The sequence below is a fragment of the Petaurus breviceps genome, unplaced genomic scaffold, assembly GCF_028583685.1.
Source record: "Petaurus breviceps papuanus isolate PSGF00001 unplaced genomic scaffold, PetGlider_PUasm1.0 213, whole genome shotgun sequence".
Lineage (NCBI taxonomy): Eukaryota > Metazoa > Chordata > Mammalia > Diprotodontia > Petauridae > Petaurus > Petaurus breviceps.
Window position 1 is genome coordinate 6874752 of NW_027185860.1, and position 25292 is coordinate 6900043.

General features: G+C 35.6%; 1 pseudogene; it reads right to left on the minus strand.

Annotated features, from left to right (window-relative positions):
* Positions 1-1063: 1063 nt before the first annotated feature.
* On the minus strand, positions 1064-2019 carry LOC138165514 (large ribosomal subunit protein uL18-like; annotated as a pseudogene).
* Positions 2020-25292: the final 23273 nt, after the last annotated feature.

Genomic DNA, 25292 nt, shown 5'->3' on the forward strand with positions numbered 1-25292 from the left:
GATAGATAGATAGATAGATAGATAGATAGATAGATAGATAGATAGATGAATCAATGTATCAATAGTTGTAGTGAAATCTTGGAAGATCTCTATGAACTGATATAGGTGAATTGAACAGAACCAGGATAATAAAATATACAATGACAACAGTATTATAATGAAAAAGAAGAGTATTTGAAGAAATTCAGAAAATTAATGAGGTAAATGATATCAATAATTTATCTATGATTTAGAAAATATTTGTGAATGTTCCTTGTGGATAAGATTAATGTTATTAAACATTCTTTCCTTTCACAAGAAATGACCTTAGTGCCTTGCTGCTCATCTCAAGGCACTTATGGGTGATCCTCATCACTCTTCAAGAGATATGCCATTCAGGAAATCGCCCTCCTTTTTATAGAAAACTGGATTCTCAATTGCTCAAATTCGATTTCCATGATACAACTTAAAATGTGTCCAGTGCCCAATAAGTCAATCACTAGTTAGAAGGCACAATTCTCAGGTGGTGCTTCCAAGGAAGTCTTCTCTTCTGCAACCAGAGGTAAAGAGTTCAAAAATAATTTTATCAGGGGACTCTCTTTTCAGGTTTCATGTATGAACACTTCCTGTTGCAATGATCTTCTTCACCACTGCACTCCTCTGCTGACATTCTGTAGACTCAGGAAGTCAAGTCTTTGACGTAGTATAGAAGAAGGTATTGCTGTTAGCTGTATATATTCCCATGTATGATGTGCATTATAAGTGCAAATTAAATATGATCACAGAGGGAAGGTACTGGCAGTGGGATGAGGCAAGGTCTTTTGAAGAAGTTGGGATTTGAACTGAGTCTTGAGTGAATCCACATTCAGGTAAGGACAGAGAGCATTTCAGACATGGACAACTTATGAAAAGACAAGATTAGAGACAAAGTATTATGTCCAAGACACCTCATTTTTAATAGTGTAGATGTCTTGTAAAGTACAAGAAGACTGGGAAGATGAAAAGGGATGAGGCTGTAAAAGAATGAAAAAGACAAATGAAGGATTTTATATTTGATCCTAATGGGTGCAGTGGAGCCAACTGATTTTCTTTTTTTTTTTTTTGATGTTCAATAAATTTATTGTCTTAATCTGAAAATATTCATAGAAAATTACAGCTTTTAATATTTTAACTATCAGCAGCATGTTTCTGGGCTTTGAGGAAACTCTCCTTCTTCTGAGGAACCCGATCTTTCTTCTGGGCAAGGGACATTTTGGGACAGTTCCATATTTTCGTTTTAACTTCTCTCTTGGATTTGTTTTTGAACACTGGATTCTTCATTATACCAGTGTGAGTTTTCTTGTACATTTCCTCCATCATGACAGCAGTTATGTTGTTCTTTATGTGCTGTGACAATTGCTTTTTACACTCATCTTCATCTTCTTCCACATTTTGGCCCATGATGCGTTTACAATGTACTTCAGCATTGAATTCCTTGCTTTCTGAATCATACCCAGGGAAGCGTTTGCTACTGTGAGGAATAAATGGACCACCATCCACAGCTCCCTTAAGGGCCCCAAAGACTTTGTTTCCAGTGGTCGTTCTGGTAAGACCTGCATCCAGGTAGCATGTAAAAGCACCAGTCTGAACACAGATGCTTTCCACATTGTACTCATCTCCAGTAACTTCCACCTGACCTTCATAGATTTTGTCCATGTCAAATCTGTTAAGAAGCCTGTGGGGCAGCAGCAGGCCTGTGCAGTAAATGACAGCATAATTTGTCAGGCCAACCTTCACACCATTCTTTGGTAATTGATGGACATAAGCTGCACAGACAATCATATCCCCTTCTACACAGGCATAAGCAGTCTGGCAGATGATGTCTCTGTTGGTGACCTGGACGATCATGAGGTATTTTGGGATGTTATACTTGTTCTTACCCTGGATCACTAGATGTTTCCATGCATAATAATCTGTTTTCCCCTCTCACCTTCTCAGGAACTTCACTTGGTACCGTTTGAAGTAGGCCTTATTCTTTACAACTTAAAAAAAAAAACCCATCCTACTGAACGAGACTGACACCCTTGGAACAGACCTTCAGGCGTCGCAGGCACCAATGGATTTTCTTTTAGACAGGTTACCTTGACAGACGGGTGTGTTAGGGGAACTGATTTGACAGCTGCTTAGGGGATCAATTAGATTCAGGAGAAACTTGAGACACTGAGACTGACCAACAAGAATACTTCTTGTGTAGTCCAGGTATGAGATGATGAAGGCTTGAACAACAGCAGCATTCAAGTGATTAGTGAGGATTTCTATGCTACAGATTGCGTGAAGTTAGGAACAAAAAGGTGGAATATGGAGATGAAAGAAAGCAAAGTTTGAGAGAACAGATTATTGGAAGGATTTTCCCCTTGCCCATGACAAGAAAACTGAGGAATAAAGAGAGTTTGAAAGGAAAGGTAATGAACACCTTTTTTTTTTTATTTTTCCTTTGGGGAATAGTACATTTGAAGGGTGGAGCCAAGATGCCAGTGTAGAAGCAGGAAAACTCCCTCCTATCCCCCCATAACCACCTAAAATACCTATATAAATTACTCTAAAAAACTTTAGGGCTACAGTACCCACAAAGTGATAGATAGAAACAAAAGTCCCACTGAAGACAGTCCAGCATTCTGGCAAGAAGGGGCCAGCACAGAATGCTGGAAGCAGAGCCCAGCTCCACCTGCATCCATGGTTTTAGCTTAAGGGCCACCAGACCATCTACAACTAGAAGGCGAGTAGATCACCAGCAGCTGTGGCAATTTCCATGGTTATCAACCCATAAATGGCAAAGGAAAAGCAGTCACTGTGGACTTTGTTGGAACAGGGAGTCGAGGAGTTCTGTCCAGCCTTTGCCTCTAGAGGGAAAAGTAGCTGAGGCATGGAGGTAGCCATATGGCTGCCTCAGAGATACGGGACAGCAGATAATAGGGAAACCAAGCAGCCACTCACAGGGGTAATCACACTTCTTTTAACCTGTTGCATGTGGATTGCTGTCTAGGGTGGAAGTCCTGGGGTGTATGACCAGTGAGCCAGGGTGTGTGGAGGCTTGAGAGATGGAAGCCCACTAATAGCTCCAGCAGCTGAGAAAACCCCAGCAATTGGGGAGAAAGCTCTCCTCTGTGGAAGCAGAGGTCTACTTTGCAAAAAGCTCTAAAGTCAAGTAATTTAGTGGCACTATAAGCAACCAAAGAAAGGAAATCAAGCACAGCAATACAACTTTAGACTCCTATTTTAGGGACAAAAAGGATCAAAGCATGGAACAGGAAGAAGACAATGAAGTCAGACCTCCCATACCAAAAATTCCAAGAAAAATATGAACTGGTTACAGGCCATAGAGGAAATTATGAAGGATGTTGAAAACCAAATAAAAGAAGTGGAGGGAAAATTGGGAAGAGAAATGAAAATGATGCAAGAAAATCATGAGAGTCAACCATCTGATTGAAGAAAATAACACCTTAAAAATAGACTAAATCAAATGCAAAAGAGACTCAAAAAGGCAATGAGAAAAAGAATTCCTTAAAGAGCCGAATTTGTCTGAAGGAAAAAGAATCTCAAAAGCTCACTGAAGAGAATAATTCCTTCACAATTAGATTGGAGAAAATGCAAGCTAATGACTTTATGAGAAATAAAGATACTATTAAACAGATACAAACAAATGAAAAAAAATAGGTAATGTGAAATATCTCATTGGAAAAACCACTGAGCTTGAAAATAGATCCAGGAGAGATAATTTAAAAAATTATTGTAGTACCTGAAAGCAATGATCCAAAAAGAAACTAGAAATCATCCTTCAAGAAATTATCCAGGAAAATTGCCCTAATGTTTTCGAACCAGAGGGCAAAAGAGAAGTTCAAAGAATACACAGATAACCCTTTGAAAAAGATCTCTAAAACAAAACTCCTAGGATTATTATCCCCAGGTTCTAGACTTCACAGATCAAGGAGAAAATAGTACAAGCAGCCAAGAAAAAACATTTTGAATATAGTGGAAACACAATCAGGACATCAGAGCACCCTGGCAGCTTATACACTGAGGGATCAGAGGGCTTGGAAAATGATATTCCAGAGAATCTGGGATTAAAACCAAGAATCACCTTCCCAGAGAAACTGAGTATCATGTTTCAAGGGAAAAAAATGGTTATTCAATGAAATAGAAAACTTTCAAGCATTCATTATGAAAAAAAGCCAGAGTTAAATAGAAAACTTGATATTCAGATACAAGAAGTGAAAGAAGCATGAGAAGTTAAACATGGAAAAGAAATCATAAGGAATTTATCAAAGTTAAACTATTTATATTCCCACATGGAAAAACAATAATAGTAACTTATGAAACTTTTCTCCCTATGAGAATAGTTGACAGGAATAAAATGTGTGTGTGTGTGTGTATATATGTGTGTGTGTGTGTGTGTGTGTGTGTGTATTATATATATATACACACACATAAAATTTAATTTAAAAAAAGAAATAATAATGCCTCAAAAAGCACAATTTTCCAAATGGAAAATGAGGTCCAAAAGCTCACTGAAGAAAATAATTAATTAAAAATTAAAATGGAGGGGTGGTTAGGTGGCACAGTGAATAGAACACGAGCTCTGGATTCAGGAGGATCTAAGTTCAAATCTGGCCTCAGATATTTAACACATACCAGCCATGTGACATTGGGCAAGTCACTTAATTCCAATTTCCCTGCCCTCCCCACTTCAAAACTAAAAAAATAAAATAAAATGAAGCAAATGGAAGCTAATGACTTTATGAGAAATCAAAAAATTAAAAAAATAATCTATAAAAATGAAAAAAAATTGAAGCTGATGTGAAATATCTCCATGGAAAAATCACTGATCTGGGACATGAATCCAGGAGAGGTAACTTAAAAATTATTAGACTTTCTGAAAGCAATGATCAAACAGGAGTCTATACATCAACTTTCCAGAAATTATCAAGAAAGAATTACCCATATTGTGGAACCAGAGAGATGTAAATAGAAAAAAAATCAATTGATCACCTCTTGAAAGAGATCCCAAAAGGCAAACTCCTAGGAATATTACAGCCAAATTCCAGAGTTACCATGTCAAGGAGAAAATATTGCAAGAAGTCAGAATAAAACAATTCTAACATTATGGAAACACATTCAGCATAACATAAACTTTAGCAGTTTTTATATTAATGGATCAGAGGGCTTAGAAAATGATATTCCACAGGTCAAAGAATTTAGGATTAAAACCAAGAGTCACCTAGCAAGCAAAACTGAGTATAATCATTCAAGGGGAAAAATAAAATCCCAAGAAATAGAGTACTTTCAACTCTTGTTGATGAAAAGACAAGAGCTGAATAGAAAATTTGACTTTTAAATACAAGATTCAAAAGAATTATGGAAAGGTAAATAGGATAAAGAAATAATAAGGGACTTATTAAAGTATAATTACATTCCTATGTGGAAAACTTATATTTGTAGCTCATGAGACCTTTCTCAGTTTTAGGATATTGGAGGGAATACACACATGCACATACACATTCACATGCAGACACACACACTACACCCACATGCATGCATATATAAATAAACATATACATATATGTTTGTATATATGTGCGTTTATACATACAAACATACACACAGAGGACACAGGTTGATTTTAATATGGAGGGATGATATTTAAAAATAAATTATCATTGAGAGAAGAGTGTACTGATAGAAGGAGAGAGGGAGAGTTGAAATTGTCTCACATAAAAGAGATAAGTAAAAGCTTTTATGATGAGGTGAAGGGGGTGGCGGTGAGGTGAAAGGGAATGAGTGAACCTTGCTCCCCTTAGATTTGGCTGAAGAGGGAATAACACACACTCAGCTGGGTATGGGAATCTCTCTTACCCTACAGCACAGTAGGGGAAAGGTAATGAGAGAGAAGGAAAATGATAGAGAAGAGGGCAAATGGGAAGAAGGGTAATCAGAAACAAACATTTTTGAGGTGGGACAGGGTCAAAGGAAATATTATAATAAAAATGGGCCAGGATAAGGTGGATGGAGATATAGTTAGTCTTTCACCACATGTCAATTATGAAAGTGTTTTGTGTGATTACACATGTATAACCTACATCAAATTGGTTGCCTTCACAGTGAGATTAGGTCAAGAGAGAGGAAGGGAGAGAATGTGGAACTCAAAGTTTTAAAAATGAATGTTAAAAATTGTTTTTAAATGAAGCTGTCAAATAAGATATGCAAGCAATGGGGTGTAGAAATATATCTTCTCCTACAGGAAAATAGAAGGGAAGGAGATAACACAAGAGGGAGGGTGTTGTCAGAAGAGAGGGCAGATTGTTGGAAGGGATAATCAGAATGCAAAGCATAATGAATTAGAGGGAGGGGAGATGGTGAGAAACCTGGAACTCAAAATACTGGTGAATAAAATGTTGAAAATTAAAAAAATATATATATATATTTTCAACTTTAAGTATCTTCTGAAAATAATGGCCACAATGACCAAATACATAGTAAGTATGACATATAAGACCCATTCAATGGATTAAGGAATATTTTACATGTGGTGGCGGACAATTAGAGGGGACATGATAGCTACATTAAGCAACTTTAAAGAGGGAAAAAAATTTTGGAAGAGATATTAGACTGGTTTTAATTGCCTCCACAGGGTAGAAATGGGAAAAACTGGTAGAAATTGAAAAGGTAAATGATATAAAAAAGAAAAATGTTTCTAGGAATTTAGGTTTACTCCAATGGTATGGGGAGTCTTGAGAAGTTGTGAATTCTCATATATTGAAACCTTCAAAACAGTTATTGGAATATACCAAAAGACTTAGCTCTTTAGATAGTGTTTAGACTAGATGGTTTCTGAGATGAATGAATTAATAATTGATCAAGCTTACTATCATGTATCAGAAACTCCGGTATGCTGACACATGACCAAAATAAACAGTTTCTTCCATTGTAGAGCTTGCATTTTTCAAAAGGGATCATATTTCCATTCTAATTCAAATCCTGTGGCTATAGTATTAGTAATATTAATAATTATTATAATTTATATGACACCTACTATGCTACAGGCATTATGAGTACTGTAATAATAAAAAAATTAAAATTTATATAACACTGATTATGTTCTAGGCATTGTGCTAAACTTTCTATAATTATTATCTCATTTGATCATCAGAACAACTTTGGGAGGTAGTTATTATTATCTCTGTATTATAGACGAGGAAACTGAGGTAGACAGCATTAAAAAAATTTGTAAATTGTTCAAGGTCATATTGATAATAAGTGTCTGAGACAGGATTTAAACTCAGTTCTTCCTAACTCTGGTCCTGGCACTATAGCAAATATAACACCTACCTGCCTCCACCTTTCTTAAAAAAGCAAGGTCTACCTGTAATCAAAAATCATTATGGTAATAGGCCACCTTGAAAAATATACTTTTTCAATGAAATTTTAATACCTATGTCTAAGAAATTTTGAGTTGTATATTGATATATCATTTGGGCATCATATTTATCTTTGACACACACATTCTGAATATTTACATAATCACAGGTATAGTCATTTACTTTCAGAGTATTTTCAATTTCTTGAGTTATATGAGAAAAATCAAAGACCTTTGTCCTACCAAAAGAAGAAAACATAAACACCAGATGAGGATCATTTTTATCTTAAAATGGTTTTAAAAGGGTTCTTTTCTGGTAAAATTTTACATACTTAAGAATATCTCTATTTACAATTGCCAAAAAATAAGAACTAGTAATGAAAATGTAAATATCTTTCAATAGTTACATGTTTTTTTTATAATAGCCAAAATAATCAAGAATACTCTGTCTCTTTCTCTCTCTGTCTCTCTCTCTCTCTCTCTCTTTCTCTCTCTGTCTGTCTCTTTGTCTCTCTCTATCTCTGTCTCTCTGTCTTTGTCTCTCTCTGTCCACCTCTCTCCCCACTCCCCTCCCCTCTCTATCATTCTCCATCCCTCCCACTCTCCCACTCCATCTCTCTCTAAAGTACTGAGTACATTTTTGCAATGGCAAAATGACTTTAAACTTAGAAAACTCTTGGGCCACTTTCACAGGTAGACAGAGGGATTGACTCTTAGAACTTTTAGCCATTAAAGGTTATTAGGTTTCCTCTGTATAATTTAGGTCAAATGTAGCTTTTGCCACATCCTAAGTACTCATATTAAATATTCATACTTCTATTAGGAAGGAATTGATTATCATATTAGCAAAATTATAACTTTATATATTCCAAATTGTAATACACGTGACCACTTCTGAGAATTATTTCTTTTTACACCAAACACGACTTGGTTTATGGCTTGCTTATTCCACTTAAGGTTCAACAATCCTCTGATTTTCAAAATATAAAATGTTTAAAATACTTTAGTTTCTATTAGGAACACATGCATAAAAATTAGAAAACAACTTTCTTCCTTTAGCATAAGAATTCTCTTATTATTTTGTTTAGACATGACTATATACTGTAGAACAATTTTTATCCCACCAACAACCTATATTCAACTTCTTAACAATCTATACTTACAATAATAGCCTTGTACATCTGATTGATGTCAATCACAAGCATGGCCTGTTTTCTTCTGTCCCATTTATGAAAGTTCAACTCAAAAGTCACCTATTTCATAAAATCTTCCAGGAAAACCCCTACAAGTGATGTCATTTTCTCCCCGCAAAATTTTTACAGAATACAGTTTTGCACCTAATACACCTACTATAAGATATGTTTGAGTTATCAGTGAATCTTATTCAGTGAATATCTTGTATCAGTGAATCTTACAAGGAATCTTATTCCTTGAAACTGACATGAATATAGTGAGCATATTTCGACTTGCATCTATACCAGTAATTAATACAAAGCTCTGCACATAAGAACTTAATACAAATGTCTGTGGAAATGAAATTAAATTAATTAAATAATAACAGAATTTAATATTTGACTATATTATTTTAGACAAAGCATTAAGATTGAAGTTGATAATTAGTTATCCAAACAATTGCCTTTTATATCTAAAAATAATTATGTGAACGAAGTAGGTATTTAGTAAACATTGATTTAATTTACTTCCTAATTTTGTTCATAATATATATGTGGTCATATTCTTATAATCATGTTTTAGATAAGCATTTCAACTTTTAATTTGTTCTTTCTTGTAATAGAATAAAATCTAAGAAAAAGTGATGTGTTTAAAACATCATCACTTCTGTATATTTCTTTCAAAAATTTTTTCCAAGTTATTTAAATATTTTTAGCTTTCAATGTTTCATTTCCAAAAATAGTGACTCTACTGAATACTGGTTACCCCAATCTGTTCTCTCTTATATCCTCCCCCATCCAGTCCCTAATTTTCTAGTAGGGCAAGATGGTTTTGTATATCCCAGTGCCTGTATAGCTTATTTCCTAGTTGCATGGGAAAATATTTTTAACATTTTTTTCAACATTTGTTTATAAAACTTTGAGTTCCATAATCTTTCCCTTCTTCCCTCCTCACCCACCACCACTGGGAAGATAAGTAATTCAATATGGATTGTTTATGTGTAGTTACACAAAACATTTCCATAGTAGTTTTTTTGTGAAAGATTAACTATACCTCCATCCTGACCAAACCACCACTTATTCTATTTTCTCCTTTGACCTTGTGCATTGTTAAAAGTGTGTGCTTCTAACTACTATCTCCCCCAATCTGCCCTCCCTTCTATCATTCCTTTACTTATCCACCTCCCCCCCCCCCCCCCCTTTCCTGTATGCTAAGGTAGCCAATTGAAGGTGGATGCTATTACTTCCTTAAGCCAAATTCAATGAGAGTAAGGTTGATACATTCCCTTTTATTTTCCTTTTCTTCCCCTCCTATGTAACATGTAACTCTTGACTATTTTATATCAGAAAATTTACCCTAGTCTATCTCACCCTTTCTCCTTCTTGCAATATATGGCTATAGAATCTCTTAACTCTATCTTTTACATATCATCCTTTCATATTCAAATCATCCTTTGCCATCTGTCCATGTATACATGTACACATATATGAACACACTCATATATATATATATATTTCTAAACAAATACAGCCTCCAATACATATATATACATATATATGTATGCATACATATATATTCCCATCAACTATCCTCATATTGAGAAAAATCTCATGAGTTTCACTTACTTTTTTTCGTGTATAAATGTAAATAGTTCAACTTTAATAAGTTCCTTATGATTTATTTTTCTTGGTTACCTTTTCATGTTTCTCTTTATTCTTGTATTTGAAAGTCAAATTTTCTGTTCAGCTCTGGTTTTCTTATCAAGAATGCTTGAAAATCCTCTATTTCATTGAATGACCATATTTTCCCCATTGTTGTTGGGTTGGGGATTCTTGGTTTTACTCTTAGGTCCTTGGGCCTGCAGAACATAATTTTCTAAGCCCTTTGATCCCTTCATGGAGAAGCTGCTGGTCTTGTGTTATCCTGATTGTTTTTCCACAACACTCAAATTGTTTCTTCCTGACTGCATACAGCATTTTCTCCTTCACCTGGGAACCCTGAATTTGTCTATAATATGCCTAAGAGTTTTCTTTTTTTGTATCTTTTTCAAGAGGAGATCAGTAAATTCATTTGATTCCTATTTTGCCCTCTGGTTCTAGAATATTAGGGCAATTTCCCTTGAGAATTTCTTGAAGGATGATTTTTTTTTTGGTCATGGCTTTCAGATAGTCCAATATTTTTTATTTAATTTTCTCTCCTGGATCTATTTTCCATGTCTGTGTTTTGTTTCAAAACAGATATTTCAAATTGCCTTTTATATTTCCTTCTATATATTGCCTTCTTCATTTGTTTGTATATGTTTTATAGTATCTTCATTTCTCATAACGTCATTATGTACCAATTGCTCCAATCTAATTTTGAAGGAATTGTTCTTTTAAGTGAGTTTTTGAAATTCATTTTCCACCTGGCAAATTCATCTTTTTAAGGCATTCTTCTCCTCATTGGATTTTTGGACCTATTTTTGCCATTTGAGTTAGACTACTTTTTTAAAGTGTTATTTTCTTCCGTAATTTTTTTGGTTCTCCTTTAGCAGGCTGTTGAATCTCTTTTCATGATTTTCTTGCATCATTCTCATTTCTCTTCCCAATTTTCCCTCCACTTCTCTTTCTTGATTTTCTAAATTCTTCCCAAGTTTCTCCTTGGCTTGTAATCAATTCATATTTTTCTTGGAAGCTTTTGATGAAGGAGTTCTGACTTCATTGTCTTTCTCCACTTCCATGCATTGATACTTTCTGTCCCCAGAAAAGGATTTTATGGTCTGATTGTGCTTCCTCTGCTTGCTCATCTTGTCAACAAATTATTTGACTTTTGAGCTTTGTCGTGGTAGAACTCTGCTTCCAGCAGAATTTGTCCCAAATGGCTGGGGTTTTCTCAGCTGCCAGAGGTATTATGGGGGCAAGCCCTCTACAGCTCCCACAATGTCTGGCACACTGGCAACACACCCAAGGACCACCACCCAAGACCGCTACCCAGATTCAATAAGAGCAGGAGTGATTACCCTTTGAATGTTCACTTGGACCCCCTGTGATCTGTAGCCCAGGAGATTTGGAGACAGCCACGGGGTAGCAGCTGCAGTCTACACAGCCCCACCACTTCTCATACCTGGGACAGGGGCTGGACCATGATTTTCTTTCACCTGGTTCCAACAGTGTTAATGACTGACCTTTTACTTTCTCTTTGCTATTTATGGCTTGAGAAGTCTGGAAAGTGCCACTGCCACTAGTGATTCACTCTCCTGAAGTCTGGTCAGGCTGGTTTGTGCCACTGTTCACCACTGCATCAGGCCCAGAATAGCAGGGCTCATGTAAGACTGTGCTTGACTCCCAGCTTGGTGCAATAGACCCTTCCTGTCAACCTGTTAGGCTGCCTTCTGTGGGAGATAGTTTTCTATCTGTCACTTTGTGGGCTCTATGGCTCTAGAATTTGTTTTGAGTAATTTTTCTAAAGGTATTGAAAGTGGCTGGAGAGGGAGATCAAGCTAAGTTCGTGCTTTTACTGCACTGTCTTAGTTCGCACTTCCGTATATTTAAATTTAGTTGATATTCTGTCTGTTTGTTGTACATATCAGATATTAAAACATTCATCATTCCAAATGCTTGTTATATTTACCTTAGCAATAGCAGCTGCTAATAAAATATCCATAATGTAGTTTTTCATTGAAAAAAGTGATGAAACATCATAGCCATTTGGATATCACACCATCTGTATTTTTCATTGTAATATCTACTATGCCTAATATACAGTAGGCTTATAAATATTTGTTGAAGAAAATTGGATTACTGTCTTCTTTAAAAGTTTTTGTTTTAATGGTCTCCACTGCAACATGTGTGCTTTTTTGTTTTTGTTTTTTGGTTGTTTTTTTTTTTCATGAAGAAAAGGCAAAACTAAATGAAAACTGAGAAGAAGAAAACTTCTTGATGTGTTTTTAGGCATCATTTATTTTAGAAACAAAGTACACTTACTAAAATTAGAAATCTATGGGACTCTTTATAGCCCCATACGATAGTTTTGTAAAGGAAAAGAGAGGTGATTCATTGCTTTGAAGTTCTTCAAAGACATACTTTTGTTTCATAATTAAGATCATTCTATAAAATTGTGGGATCAATGTAACTCAATCAAATTAAGAAATAAATGCTTAGATGCAGAGGAAGGCTGGGACGGCGCAGCCAACAGAGGCAGGCCTGGAAGGGGCCTGATCAACTCAGAGGGCAAGTCTTCCCACCAACCACAAGGGCCACTACCAGGCCTATCACCAAAGGGCTGGGACTGCAAAGAGCAAGGTAAGAAGCAAATACAGGGGCCCCTGTTCTAGAAAGCAAACACTCCTGGGGCTGCCACTTCATAGCCCAGAATTAAAAATAAAAAAGCCCCTTTCAGGATCTCCAAAGTCCAGAAGGACAGAGTGAACCTCACTTGCTCCAAACCCCGCCCCCCACCCTGAAAACATAGTAACTCTTGCCCCAGGGCAAAACACTCTACAGTAAAGGCTTGGGATCCTAGAGGAAGGGTTTTTCTAGGACCCTGCCTCAAAATGGGTAGAAAGCAGACAACAAAGACAAAGACTCTGGAGTCCTACTATCCTCAGAGGGAGGAACCAACCTCAGAGGAAGAGAATGTGGACTCAACACCCAAAACTGAAACTTCAAGAGGCAATGGGGTCCCCAGCACAGAAGGCTCTCCTAGATGAGATCCAAAGGAACTTTGAAAAGAAAATGAGAGAGATAGAAGACAAAATGAATAATTCTCTCAAAACCAAAGAGCAGAATGAGAAAAACATTATAATGAGGAAAACATCTCTCTAAAAAAAAAGTATATGATATGGAAAAGGAGCTCCAAAAATTAACCAAGAAAAAGGATTTGCTAAAAACTAGAATTAACCAAATGGAAACAAATAACTCTATGAGGAACCAAGAATTAGTCAAGCAAAACAAAGGGATGAAAAATTAGAAAAAGAGGTAAAATACCTCAAAGAAATAATAGCTGACATGGAAAGCAGATCCAGGAGAGATAATTTGAGAATCATAGGCCTATCAGAAAACTATGATGATAAAATAAGCATGGACAACATTCTCCAAGTTCTCCTTAAGGAAAACTGCCCTACAATACTACAACCCAAGGGTAAAATAGAAATCGAGAGAATCCATCGGACACCTGCTGAAATAGATCCCAAACTGAAACGTCCTCAAAATGTTGTGGCCAAACTCCAGAAGTACCAGATAAAAGAGAAAATGCTTCAAGTGGCCAGAAAGAAACAATGCAAATATCGAGGGCCACAGTGAGTATTGCACAGGATTTGGCAGCTTCTACAATGAAAGAGCGGAAGCAGTGGAATACAATTTTCCAGAAGGCAAAAGAGCTCGGGTTACAACCGAGGATCACATATTCAAGGAGACTGAGCATCATCTTCCAGTCAAAGAGATGGTCGTTCAATGATATAACAGAGTCCAGATCTTCTTGATAAAAAAGCCAGAACTGAATGGAAAATTCAACCTCCAATTACAAGATGCAACAGTGACTTAGAAAGGTAAACAAGGACAACACACACAGACGCTGCTATTTGATAAGAGAAAATTGGTAACAGACAAGTAGAGGGTATGCGTATAAAATAACACAAAATGACAATTTCAAAAAATCTTATTAAGGGCTGCAAAGGGTCTGCAATGGAAGAAAGGGAATGGATGAAGTGGAAAAGGGTAAATTATGCCACACATAGAGGCATAAAAACTGCATAGCAAAGGAAAAAAAGGGAGGGAGTTGGTAATCATATGAGCTTTTCCCTCATTGGTTCTGGTACAAGGAGAGAATAACAACCATTAAAGCCTAGGACTCTATGGAGAAGAGACACAAAAAAATATCATTTTAGAGGGAAAGAGGGGAGGGAGAGGAGCTTTGCATAAACTTTGTTCCTGTCACTCTTAGTGCGAAGAAGAAAGAACATACTTCATTAAGTATAAAAATATCCTTCAGGCAGTAGGAGGGGGGAAGAGTTACCAAGGTGGGTGGGAATGGTTTGTAGGGAGGGAAGTAGTAAGGGGAAAGGGGAGGAAAAGGGAAGGGGGCTGATGAGGAAACACTGAAGGTTGCGGTGGTCAAAAGGAAAACAATTAAGGGGGGAAGGGAGAAGGGAGGGAAAATATGAACATTAATAGTGGCGGGAATAGGATGGAGGGAAAGAAAGAGATAACAATCATAACTGTAAATTTGAATGGAATGAATTCTCCGATAAAAGGGAGACGGATAGCAGAATGGATTAGAAAGCATAATCCTAAAATATGCTGTTTACAAGAAACACATCTGAAAGAGAGGGATACATACAAGGTAAAGATAAAAGGTTGTAGTATATAATGACTATATAAAGGTTGTAGTATATAATGACTATATAAAGGTTGTAGTATATAATGACTCAGCTGAAGTAAAAAAAAGCAGGGTTAGCAATCCTTATCTCAGAAAAGCAAAAGCAAAAATTGACCTAATTAAAAGAGATAAGGAAGGAAACAATATCCTGTTAAAAGGCACCATCGAGAATGAAGCAATATCATTACTTAACATATATGCACCAAGTGGTGTAGCATCCGAATTTCCAGAGTAGAAGGTAAAGGATAGCACAACTATACTAGTGGGAGACCTTAATCTCCCCCTCTCTGAACTTGATAAATGCAACCTCAAAATAAACAAGAAAGAAGTTAAGGAGGTAAACAGGATTTTAGAGAGGATAAGTATGATAGATCTCTGGAGAAAACTGAATGGGGCTAAAAAGAATATACTTTCCTCTCAGCGGTTCATTGCACATAATGAAAAATTGACCATGTCCTAGGGCATAAAAACCACACAATTCTATGCAGTAAGGAAGAAATATTAAATGCATCATTCTCAGATCATGATGCAATAAAAATTATATGCAATAAAGGGCCAGGGAAAGAGACTAAAATTAATTGGAAATTAAATAATTTAACCCTAAAGAATGAGTGGGTCAAGCAAGAAATTATAGAAACAATCAGTAATATCATTCAAGGGAATGATAGTAATGAGACAACATACAAAAATTTGTGGGATACATTAAAGGCAGTTCTTAGGGGAAGTTTTAAATCCCTGAGTGCATACATGATTAAATTAGAGAAAAGGGAGCTCAATGAATTGGGAATGGAATTTAAAAACCTAGAAAAAGAAAAAATTCAAAATCCCCATTTAATTACTACATTAGAAATATTGAAAACAAAAGGGAGATTAATAAAATTGAAATTAAGAAAAGTATTGAATTAATAAATAACACCAAGAGCAGGTTTTATGAAAAAAAAAACAACAAAATTGATAAACGCTTAGTCAATATGAAAAAAAAGAGAGAAGAAAACAAAATTATTAGTATACGAAATGAAAAGGGTGAATCTACCTCCAATGAAGAGGAAATCAAAACAATAATTAGGAATTATTTTTCCCAATTATATGAAGATAAATTTGACAATCTTAGGGAAATGGATGAATATTTACAAAAATAAAAGTTGCCCAGATAAACTGAAGAGGAAGTAAATTACTTAAATAATCCCATCTCAGAAAAATAAATTGAATAAACAATCAGTCAACTCCCTAGGAAAAAATCTCCAGGGCAAGATGGATTCACTAGTGAATTATATCAGACATTTAAAGAACATTTGATTCCAATACTCTACAAAGTATTTGGGAAAATTAGTGAAAAAGGAGTCCTACCAAATTCTTTTTATGACATAAATATGGTACTGATACCTAAATCAGGAAGACATAAAACAGAAACAAAATTACAGACCAATCTCCTTCATAAATATAGATGCAAAAATTCTAAATAAAATACTAGCAAAATGACTACAGCAACTATTCTCAAGAATAATACCCTTTGATGGGGTTGGATTTATTCCAGGAATGCAAGGATTGGTTTAATATTAGGAAAAACATCAGTATAATTAATCATATCAACAATAAAACTAGCAGAAACCACATTATCATCTAAATAGTTGCAGAAAACTTTTGACAACATATTACATCCATTCCTGTTAAAAACATTAGAAAGTGTAGGAATAAATGGAGCCTTCCTTACAACTAATAGGTAGCCATCAGGAAGTGTTATATATAATGGGGGAAAGCTGGAAGCATTTCTCATAAGATCAGGGGTGAAATAAGGGTGTCCACTATCAACCCTCTTATTCAATCTGGTACTAGAAATGATAGCAGTAGCAAATTAGAGAAGAAAAAGAAATCAAAGAAATCAAATTAGGCAAAGAGGAGACCAAGCTATCACTCTTTGCAGATGATATGATGATATACTTAGAGAATCCTAGAGAAGCAAGTAAAAAACTACTTGAGACAATAAATAAATTTGGCAAAGTTTCAAGATATAAAATAAACCCACATAAATCCTCAGCATTCCTATATATTTCTAATTAAATCCACCAGCAAGAGATAGAAAGAAAAATCACCTTTAAAGTTACTGTAGACATTATAAAATATTTGGGAATCTACCTGACAAAACAAACCCAGGACCTATATGACCACAACTCCAAAGCACTTTTCACACAAATAAAGTCATATCTAACTAATTGGAAAAATATTCATTTGCTTGTAGCTGGGTCGAAATAATATAATAAAAATGATAATTTTACCTAAATTAAGTTATATATTTAGTGCCATACCAATTAATTTACCCAAAAAACTACTTTATAGAGCTAGAAAAAATAGTAACAAAATTCATTTGGAAGAATAAACGGTAGAGAATATCAGGGGAATTAATGAAAAGAAATGCTAGGGAAGGTGAACTGGCTATACCAGATTTCAATCTGTATCATAAAGCAGCAGTCATCAAAACTACTTGTTACTTTCTGAGGAATAGAGGAGTGATCAATGGAATAGATTAGGTACATGAGATTCAGAAGTCAATGACTATAGTAGTCTATTGTTTGATAAACCCGCAGTCCCTGATTTTGGGGATAAGAACTCACTATTTGACAAAAACTGTTGGGAAAACTGGAATATAGTATGACAGAAACTGGGCATAGACCATTATCTAAAACCATATACCAAAATAAAGTCTAAATGGGTCCATGATATAGGTATAAAGGTGGATACTCTAAGCAGTCTCCTAAATCAAGGTATAGTTTACCTATCAGACATGTGGAGAGGGAAAGACTTTATGACTAAACAAGAATTAGAGAACATTATTAAATGTAAAATGGATAATTTTGATTACATGAAATTGAAAAGCTTCTGTACAAACAAAGCAAATGTAACCAAGATTAAGAGGGAGGTGGGAAATTGGGAAAGAATCTTTACAACCTATGTCTCTGACAAAGGATTAATTTCTAAAATATACAGAGAATTGAGTCAAATTTATAAGAATACAAGTCATTCCCCAATTGACAAATCGTCAAAGGATATGAACAGGCAGTTTTCAGAGAAAGAAATTAAGGAAATCTATAAGCACATGAAGAAATGCTCTAAATCACTATTGATTAGAGAAATGCAAATCCAAACATCTCTGAGGTACCACATCTCAACAGTCAGATTGGCTAAGAACACAAAACAGGAAAATGACAAATGTTGGAGAGGATGTGGGTGAATTGGAACACTAATGCATTGCTGGTGGAGTTGTGAACTGATCCAGCCTTTCTGGAGAGCAATGTGGAATTATTTCCAAAGGGCTATAAATACTCCATACCCGTTGATCCAGCAATACCACTCCTCGGGTTACATCCCAAAGAGATCATAAAAATGGGAGAAAGACCCATATGTAAAAAAATATGTATAGCAGCTCCTTTTTGGTGGCAAAGAATTGAAAATTAAGGGGGTGCCCATCAATTGGGAAATGGCAGAAGAAGTTGTGGTACATGCATGCTATCGAATACTATTTTTCTATAAGAAACGAGGAGCAAACGGTCTTCATATTTACCTGGAGAGGCTTATGCAAAGTGATGCTGAGTGAGAAGAGTAAAACCAGGAGAAATTTGTACAAAATTACAGACACTACATATTTGTGATGACCAACTTTGATAGACTGGACTCTTCTCAGCAATGCAGTGATATAAGTAAATCCCAAAAGACTCATGATGGAGAGAAATATGTGCATCAAGAGAAAGAACAAGAAAGAACTAAGTTTATAACCAAGTGGAAGTAAAATACCTGATCTCTTTTCTTCTCTTATTTGGTTTTATGTCCTCTTTATCATTTTTCATTCTAGCTCATACAATCCGTCCTTATAACCTGACTAAGGTATAATGTGAAATTATTTACAGATCCTATACTTGACTATGTGCCGCCACGGCGGGGAGGCGAGGGCAGGAGACAAAATGTGAAACTCAAGGAATTTTGGAATTGAGTCCTGTAAGCTAAAAGGAAACAAACAATTTAATTTTAAATAAATAAACAAATGTGAAAGGAAATAAAAAACCCTTCCTGATCCCTTTAATGCCAAAAAAAAAAAAGCAAAAAAAGAAAGAAATGCTTATCCAGTTCCTCTTACTCACCTCTCTTTTGGAAGAGGTAATTTCCCTAACTAACAAAAAAGAAATAAATTCCATTGAAGATCAATACACAGACACACATGTACATGTGTGTATGTATGTCTCCATGTATATCTCAATATTTGTGTCAACACATATATACACATATATATGCCCATATATCAATCTGTGTCTGTATAGGTATATGTATATATGCATAAATACATGCACTCATATATACATTTATGTGCATATGTGCAGATATCAATATATGATTTTATAGAAAACTATTTTATCATGAGCCATTTGGTTATGTTTAACAACAAAATATGAGGAGCTGATAGAAAAAAAAAGATGTATTAGAAATAATCAGTGGAGTATCTTGTATTTAATCTCTTTAAGTTCTATAGAATAGCTAGCTATCAGGAGGAATTCAGTCACTAAATCAGAGGACAAAAGAATGCAGACATGATTTTTTTTTTTCCACAGCTGAAGTTCAAATTTGTCTTACTCATGGGGCTCTCAAATGTCTTCCCTGGGATTCTCTTTAATTTTCAATTTTGATACTTTAGGCATTTCACCCTCAAAAAGAGGAAAATAATATCAAGTGTGGGAATGCACACACTTCCAGACCACATATGATTTGGAAAAAAAAATGAATATCTTTTATTTTCTTACATCTTTCTTAGACAATCTAGAATAATATAGTTTTAGGGAAAATAATTAATAGATTGCATTTTCTACTTTTTTGAACTCCTCAGAATAAAACACACACACACATCAAAAATTGGAATTTGAATATCTTCCTTGCCCTTAAAAGCCCAAATGTAATCATACGGAGCCCATGGAGGGAGGAGGTTCCTGAAAGGGTGGAACAGGAAGTATGGAGCAAGAAGGAGTCCTAGAGAGAACAAGAACTAGTGGGAGCAACCAGCAGAGTCTGAGCAGCTAGCAAGCATGACAGAGGGGCATTCTTGTTTAAGGGAACCTGCTTTGTTTTGAAGGCCTGGTGGAAGGAAGTCTTGGGAATGTTGGTGTTGGCTGCATGGGTTATCAGTACAAACTTTGTGGTTACTATGATGAATTTGGCTTTCTGGTTTTGGGGCTCACTTTTCTGTTATTTGAATAAATGTTTTCGTTATTTTTCCATGTAGATAGTCTGTTACATTTTGTGATTCAAAAAAACACCAGAATATTCATAGTTGCTGTGGGTGCCGGGAATATTGCATTGGCATTATATAGGAATAAATCAGTGCTGGCAAGATGTTCATTGGCCTCCTGAAATGAAATAATTTTTGTTCATACATACATATCCCATGTGAATAATGTGAATCTTTCATACTTCAATAATATGTCTTGCTATTTTAAAATGTTTATAAAAACAGCATAATTGGATAAAGCATTTAGATCTGACCTGCAAAACCTATAAAATTCTTTAGGTCACAGATTGATTAGACTAGAAACTGATAATGGTTGGTTTCCACAGGTCATGTGACAAACATAAGTGTGCACAATAGCAACCCTACGTTTTTTGCAGGCCAACTGAAAACTTTTCACAAGGCATTATGTTGTACAGGCCTGATTTAGAGTTAACAACATATTTCCAAGACTTTATCTCATTTGATCACAATATCCTAATGAGGTAGGTTTTTTTTTTTATGTGCATGTGTGGTTGTGTATTGATTTCTTTGGTTGTTTTTTTGGCTTAAAAAAACTTTTAGTTTCATTGGCTTCTTCCCATCTTATAGACAAAGAAATTGGGAGGCAGCTAGGTTGTACTGTGAATAGAGCACTGGCCTTCGATTCAGGAGCACCTGAGTTCAAATCTGGGTTCAGACACTTAACACTTACTATCCATGTAACTTTGGGCAAGTCATTTAACCCCAATTTCCCAACCATCCCCCCTCCAATGTGGGGGTGTGTATATGTATGTATGTGTGTATGTATGTATATGTATATATGTATGCGTGTATGTATATGTGTGTGCATACACACTATATATATATATATATATATATATATATATAGTGTGTGTGTGTGTATCAATTTCCATTTCAAGACAGCCTATATAAGATATTGGTGTAACAAAAGATAAATTGCATTGCCTAGGGTCACATAATGAGCAAATCCCAGAGCTGGAATAAGAACTAAAATCCTCTGTTATCAATTTTGTGTTCTTCCAATTTTATCATATTTACCCATTATTTAGTGAAAGACATACAAATGTAGTCATAAATATTCATACAACTTTTGTACAGTATATCAACAGTTTCTTTAAACAGACGCCCAAATGCATAGCATATATCAAGCCAACAAAATGTTACAGAAACCAAAGCTTTTTCACAAAGGAGAAAAGGAAATGTAAGTTTTATTATTAAAGGTATGTTTTTAAAACAAGGTGATAGATGCCTCCATATAATCAATATTTACACATTTCTTATATATTTGAATAAGAAGATTGTTTTTAAATTTTATTTAAAGTATATACAGTTGTATATTTTTAAAGCAATACAAAACAAAAATATTAGGGAACAAGATAGTTATGTAAGACGAGTTCTCTACATCTCTGTGATTATTATTATTATTATTATTTACTGGTATAGTTGATAATACAAAGTATTTATAGGGACAAGAGCTATTTTTTCATTTGACCTCTGCATTTCTGTAAAGTTGGGGCAAGTTTTTTAAGCCCTTTAAATTTAACCTAACTCATATGGAATATAGGCTTAGCATATAAGAATGTATGTGAAAGGGCAGCCTGCGCGGGAAGGGGTGGCAGTGGCGGCACGGCGACGTGGCGGTCGCAGGCCAGGTAGGCGCAGCGGCAGACACGGGCCGGGAAGGTGCGGTGGGGCGCGGACACAGGCCAGGAAGGGGCCTGATCAACTCCGAGGGCAAGTCTTCCCACCAACCACAAGGTCCACTACCAGGCCTATCACCAAAGGGCTGGGACTGGAAAGAGCAAGGTAAGAAGCAAAGACAGGGGCCCCTATACTGGACAGCAAACACTCCTGGGGCTACCACATCATAGCAAAGAAATCTTTTTTTAAAAAAGCCCCTTTCAGGACCTCCAAAGACGAGGATGACAGAGTGAACCCCACTTGCTCAAACCCCACCCCCGACCCTGAAAATATAGTAATTATTGTCCAGGGCAAAACCCTCTACAGTAAAGGCTTGGGATCCTAGAGGAAGGGCATGGTTAGGACCCTGCCTCAAAATGGGTAGAAAGCAGATTACAAAGACAACGACTCTAGAGTTCTACTATCCTCAGAGGGAAGAACAAACCTCAGAGGGAGACAATGTGGACTCCACACCCACAGCTGAAACTTCAACAGGGAATGGATCCCAAGCACAGAAGGCTCTCCTAGATGAGATCAAAAGGAACTTTGAAAGCAAAATGAGAGAGATAGAAGAGAAAATGAATAATTCTCTCAAAACAAAAATAGCAGAATTCGAAAAGCATTATAATGAGGAAAACATCTCTCTAAAAAGAAAAGTGTATGATATGGAAAAGGAGATTCAAAAATTAACCAAGGAAAATGATTTGCTAAAAACCAGAATCAAACAAATGGAAACAAATAACTCTATGAGGAACCAAGAAGTAGCCAAGCAAAACAACAAAAATGAAAAATTAGAAAGAGAGGTAAAATACCTCAAAGAAAAAATAACTGACCTGGAAAACAGATCCAGGAGAGATAATCTGAGAATCATAGGCCTACCAGAAAATTATGATGAAAAAAATGAGCCTGGACAACATTTTCCAAGATCTCATTAAGGAAAACTGCCCTGAGATACTTGAACCTGAGGGGAAAATAGAAATCGACAGAATCCACCGGACACCTGCTGTAAGAGATCCCAAACTGAAAAATCCTTGAAATGTTGTGGCCAAACTCCAGAACTACCAGATAAAAGAGAAAATACTTCAAGCGGCCGGAAACAAACAATTCAGATATCAAGGGTCCACAGTGAGGATTGCACAGGATTTGTCAGCCTCCACACTGAAAGATCAGAGACAGTGGAATACAATTTTCAGGAAGGCAAAACAACTTGGATTACAACCAAGGATCACAAACCCAGCGAGACTGAGCATATTATTCCAGGCAAAGAGATGGTCATTCAATGATATAACAGAGTTCCAGACCTTCTTGATAAAAAAGCCAGAACTCAATGGAAAATTCAACCTCCAATTACAAGAAGGAACAGTGACTTAGAAAGGTAAACAAGGAGAACACACATCATTTTAGAGGAAAGAGGGGAGGGAGAGGAGCTTCTCATGAGATCTGTTCCTGTCATTCTTGATGCGAAGAAAAAATAGCATATCTCATTAAGTATAACAATATCCTACAGGTAGTAGGAGGGGGAAAGGGTTACAAAAGGGGGGTGGGAGTGGTTTGTAGAGAGGGAAGTAGTAAGGGGGAAAGGGGAGGAAAAGGGAGGGGGGCCGAAAAAGGAACACTGAGGGAGGCGGTGGTCAAAAGGAAAACTATTAAGGGGGGGAAGGGAGAAGGGAGGAAAAATATGAACATTAACAGGGGCAGGAATAGGATAAGGGGAAAGAAACAGATAACAATCATAACTGTAAATGTGAATGAAATGAAATCTCCTATAAAACAGAGACGGATAGCAGAATGGATTAGAAATCATAATCCTACAATATGCTGTTTACAAGAAACACATCTGAAACAGAGGGATACACACAAGGTAAAGGTAAAAGGTTGGAGTAAAATATATCATGCCTCAGCTAAAGTAAAAAAAAGCAGGGGTAGCAATCCTTATCTCAGATAAAGCAAATGCAAAAATCGACCTAATTAAAAGAGATAAGGAAGGAAACTATATCCTGTTAAAAGGCACCATCAAAAATGAAGCAATATCACTACTTAACATATATGCACCAAGTGGTGTAGCTTCCAAATTCCTAGAGGTGAAGGTAAAGGAATTAGAGGAAGAAATAGATAGCAAAACTATACTAGTGGGAGACCTTAATTTCCCCCTATCTGAACTTGATATATCCATCCTCAAAATAAACAAGAAAGAAGTTAAGGAGGTGAACAGGATTTTAGAGAGGATAGGTGTGATAGATCTCTGGAGAAAACTGAATGGGGATAAAAAGGAATATACTTTTTTCTCAGGGGTTTATGGCACATACTCAAAAATTGACCATGTTCTAGGGCATAAAAACCTCACAATTCTATGCAGTAAGGCAGAAATATTAAACGCATCATTCTCAGATCATGATGCAATAAAAATTATATGCAATAAAGGGCCAGGGAAAGACAGACTAAAAACTAACTGGAAATTAAACAATTTGATCCTAAAGAATGAGTGGGTCAAAGAAGAAATTATAGAAACAATCAGTAATTTCATTCAAGAGAATGATAATAATGAGACAATATACCAAAATCTGTGGGATGCATTAAAGGTAGTTCTTAGGGGAAGTTTTATATCCCTGAGTGCATACGTGACTAAATTAGAGAAAAGGGAGCTCAACGAATTGGGCATGCAATTAAAAAACCTAGAAAAAGAACAAATTCAAAATCCCCAATTAAATACTAAACTAGAAATATTGAAGACTAAAGGAGAGATTAATAAAATTGAAATTAAGAAAACTATTGAACTAATAAATAAAACCAAGAGCTGGTTTTATGAAAAAAACAACAAAATTTATAGACCCTTAGTAAATATGATAAAAAAAAGAAAGAAGAAAACCAAATTATGAGTATCAAAAATGAAAAGGGTGAATCTACCTCCAATGAAGAGGAAATCAAAACAATAATTAGGAATTATTTTTCCCAATTGTATGCACATAAATTTGACAATCTTAGGGAAATGGATAAGTATTTAGAAACATACAAGTTGCCCAGATTAACTGAAGAGGAAGTAAATTACTTAAATAATCCCATCTCAGAAAAAGAAATTGAACAAGCCATCAGTCACCTCCCTAGGGAAAAATCTCCAGGGCCAGATGGATTCACTAGTGAATTCTATCAAACATTTAAAGAACAATTGATTCAAATACTCTACAAATTATTTGGGAAAATTAGTGAAGAAGGAGTCCTACCAAATTCTTTTTATGACACAAATATGGTACTGATACCTAAATCAGGAAGAGATAAAACAGAGAAAGAAAATTATAGACCAATCTCCCTCATGAATATAGATGCAAAAATTCTAAATAAAATACTAGCCAAAAGACTACAGCAATTTATCTCAAGAATAATACACTTTGATCAGGTAGGATTTATTCCAGGAATGCAAGGATGGTTTATTATTAGGAAAACCATCAGTATAAT